Below are 3,856 nucleotides of genomic sequence, written 5' to 3'. Positions count from 1 at the left end.
ATTTATTGATTTTCAGAGAGAGAGGGAGAACGTGAGTGGGAAAGGGGCAGAGAGAGGGAGAGTAAGACAGAGAGAGAGTGAGTCCCAAGTAGGGTCTGCACCACCAGTGCAGAGCCTGACACGGGTTCGATCCTACAAACCATGAGATCATGACCAGAGCCAAAATCAACAGCCTGATGCCCAACCGACTGAGCCATCCAGGCACCCCGGATGGTTGTAAGTTTTAAAAATAGATAATAAAGGGCACCTGGCTGGCTCAGTTGGCAGAGCATCTGATTTCTCTACATCGTTGCCAACACTTGTCTTTTATTACACACAGTTTTTTTGTAATGTCTATGCCCAATGTTGGGCTCAAACTCACAAAAACGAGATCGAGAGTTGGATAAAGACATTAGTCATTCTTGGGGTGCCAAGGACATCCACGTGCATGCTCTGTAGCGTTGCATAGCAGTTAAGAGTGTATCGGTCCTACTGGATTTGAATCCAGTGTGTCACCTATCCACTTGGAAAGGGTGAGATGAGAGGATGGGTGGAATGACTCAGATGTCGTTTGAAGACATCTCTTAATTTTGTCCCCAGGACCGGGAGGTCATGGGTAGATGCAGGAGAAGATGCAAGAATTTGAGGCCCGTTCTGCAGATGTGAAAGCTGGTGCGCCCTATCTCAGGATCTCCCCGCCCTGGGGTGTGAAGCCAAAACGAACTCATTGCATCTGACAGACTGTCCAGGGAGATGAGATAAGTGGGTGTCAGGCAGAAGGAGGAAGGTGTCAACCACAGAGCAGAGGGAGGTGAGAGCATGGAGCTCCCCACCCTTACCTCTGTCCTCGGAGTGACATCGCACACAGCTGCTTAACTTCTGAACCAGTGATGGTCCCAGATCTCCTCCTGACCTGGATTGCATACCTGGTGTCCTTCAAACTATCCATGCAACAGAGATCCAGGACCCACGCGCTGGGCCAGCCAGGAGTTCAGCCGGCTGGCCAAACGTTTGGAGGTGGCCATGGTGATGGACTGGAGAAGTTTTTGAGGTTTTCAAAGAGGAAGTAGGGCTTTTGCCTGCGGGCCCATTGTTTCTCCCTCTTACTGAACAAGTCAGCTCGACACCCCTGGCTGTGCTTTGCTTCCCAAAGTAGAGGGTGCCTATTCTAATAATAGTAAGTCCTGAGAATTGTATCCCGCTTTCTATTTCAGCAGCAACCAGCAAGCCTTCTGGTAACTGAACTGTGAATTTCCAAGGTCTAGGTCGTATTCCCACAGGCTGTATTCCCAGCAAGTAGTCCAGTGCCTGAGACAGAGTTCTCATAGTCCTGAAGGGAATCCAGACTCTACTGTTCCACGTTTGTGGCTCTTTTTACCTCTTCAAAGTGGCCCTCCAATAATTCTTTCTTGGGCTCCCCCTTCCTCCCTGGGACATTGCAGTCCCAACTTGGGTCTTGTGATCTGAAGCCAGTCCCTCTCTTTCTCTGAGTTTCAGTTTTCCTGCCTGTAAAACAGGAATAATAGTACCCACCTCGGAGGGTCACTGTGCTGACTGACTTAAGCAAAACACGTCAAAGTGCGCTGCACGGTTCCTGGCACATGGTGAGCGCCCAAATGCCGAAAACTATAATTATTGTGGAGCGTGGACTGGCGTGGGGACAGGACAGTATTGGGTGAGCACGATGGTCTCCAACTAGGGGCGGATGAATAAAGCAATAAAACAGAATGTAGTTAATCTTTCCAAGTGTGCTGCTCAAATTCTGGTCTTTCCAAAGTGAGCCAGGAACATTCATCACAATTTTAACACTATTAGGAAGCTGCCTAACTTGCTTGCCTAACTAGGCAAAGATTGATGTACAATGTTAACATTAATCCACATTTGTCAAGTGCTTGCTTTGGGCCAGGCACTGGCCTAAGAGCTTTAGGTGAATCAACTGGAGGAATTTTCAAAAGAACATTGTTTTTTTTTTTTTTTAATTTTTTTTTCAACGTTTATTTATTTTTGAGACAGAGAGAGACAGAGCATGAACAGGGGAGGGGCAGAGAGAGAGGGAGACACAGAATTGGAAACAGGCTCCAGGCTCTGAGCCATCAGCCCAGAGCCTGACGCGGGGCTCGAACTCACAGACCGTGAGATCGTGACCTGGCTGAAGTCAGACGCTTAACCGACTGCGCCACCCAGGTGCCCCTCAAAAGAACATTGTGAAGCAAGTACTATTATTATCCTCACTTGACAGATAAGGAAAGAGGCACAGAGAGGTTAAGTGACTTACCGTACGGTCACAGAGCTGGGATTAAGTCCCAGCTAGTGTTCTTAATCACTCTGCATACTACTTCCATACGGAGGTCTTTTCCAACCTTGTGTGGAAGAGGGAAGAACTGAGGAGTCTACACTACAGGAATGCCAGTTGGTCCAACCCTGCTGTGGAACACTATGCAATCAGGAAAAAGCAGGAGGCAGATGTGTTTGTTCTGCATGAAGTGATGGTCACAGCAGATTGTTGGATGGAAAGAGCTACAGAAAAGTATATGTATCTTATAAACTAGGTTGTATAAAAACAAAGTTAAAAAGTTCACTTACTCGTTTGTAGGTTCATATGTAAATGTCAGGGGCTAAACACCAAAAAATTCACATTGGTCCCTAGGAAATTGTGAAGGAGGGGAGCTTCCTTTTTTTTTTTTTTTTTTTGTCTTTTTGTTCTCTGCTGTTTGAAATGTTTACCGCTAGTATGTTTTATCTTGTAATTAACAGAACGAAGAAGAAAGTAAGCGTCCATGAGCCAGGAGCCTGAAGACCCTTGTCCAGCCCTCCAGCTCTTGTCAAAGGCCTCTCTGGTGCCCCCCGCTTATCCCTGAAGGCTCCGAATCCTCTCTCCCATCCACAAGCACTTCCCAAGCCCCCCTGTGGTCACTGAGGACTTGCCTTGGCCTGGGTCTCTCATCTGGGTCCAGGTATCTGCACAGGTTCCCTGGCTAAGAGGCTGTAGTTCTATGCCTGAGCTACCCCACAGGGATGTGAAACATGGTGACATCACAGTTAGGCTGATGACATCACGGTGGACTTGGAGGCTGACAGGACAGAAGACCTGGCAGGGCCCAGGAGATGAGAACAAGGAAGGGGTTGGCAGGTGGAGGCTGTTTTGGGTGGGAACTCGAGGCCCTATGTCCTCAGCCCACCTCCCAGGACATTCTTAGCCAGGCCTTTCAGGGACCGGACAGTCAGAAATCTCCAAGTCTACTTCCCTTTTTGTTTCGAATCAAGAGGTTTACAGACTTTTCTGAGAGTTGGGAGCAAGAGTGTGATGCCGGGGTGGGTGGAGTTAGCAGGTGGAAGATAGGAAGCCAAAGGTGCAGGTGACTCCTCCTTGGAGATGAGACTGGGGTTTTCTGTGGGTGCCTAGCCAGGCCCTGGCTCCCCTGTGATTCCAACAAGGCTGCGTGGGAAGGCAGGCTTGTGGCCTTGGAGGCTGGGAGGGCTCCAGCTTTTGGGGCATGCAGTTTGGGTGGATCAAGGCTACAAGCGGCACCAGGGAGGAGCTCCTTCACCAATCTGAAGGATAGTGAGAGGGCAGCTGAGAAAGGCGGGAAGCTCTTTGTACAGGTAGCTGACTACTCAGATCCTGAAGGCTCAGTATTCCAGCCTGAACGCTGTTGCTTATCTTTTGTTCTGGGCATATGTTATGGAGATTCTCGGGTTAAGCTACAGAAACCATTCCAGGAGGGTTGAAGAAAAGCAATTCTTTAAAAGATATGGGGAAGCTCACAGAATGTCTGGAAATGCTGTAGAGCCAGACTTGGAGAATGGGCTGGATCAGGAGAAGCTGAGACCCCCCCCCCCCCAGGACCCAGCTCAGAGAGGATTCTGCAACGCCCTC

At 49.0% G+C, this 3,856-nt stretch overlaps 1 long non-coding RNA gene across 1 annotated transcript; it reads right to left on the bottom strand.

Moving 5' to 3' along the window:
- Window positions 1-378: 378 nt before the first annotated feature.
- On the bottom strand, window positions 379-3,066 carry LOC147577856 (uncharacterized). Its single transcript, XR_015254144.1, has 2 exons — window positions 2,255-3,066; window positions 379-1,485 (listed from the first exon to the last, which is right to left on the bottom strand). It is a non-coding gene; the product is annotated as an uncharacterized LOC147577856 (long non-coding RNA).
- Window positions 3,067-3,856: the final 790 nt, after the last annotated feature.

The sequence above is a fragment of the Puma concolor genome, chromosome C1, assembly GCF_028749965.1.
Source record: "Puma concolor isolate L17-30 chromosome C1, mPumCon1.1.hap2, whole genome shotgun sequence".
Taxonomy (NCBI): Eukaryota; Metazoa; Chordata; class Mammalia; order Carnivora; family Felidae; genus Puma; species Puma concolor.
This window is presented reverse-complemented; position numbering and strand designations above follow the sequence as displayed.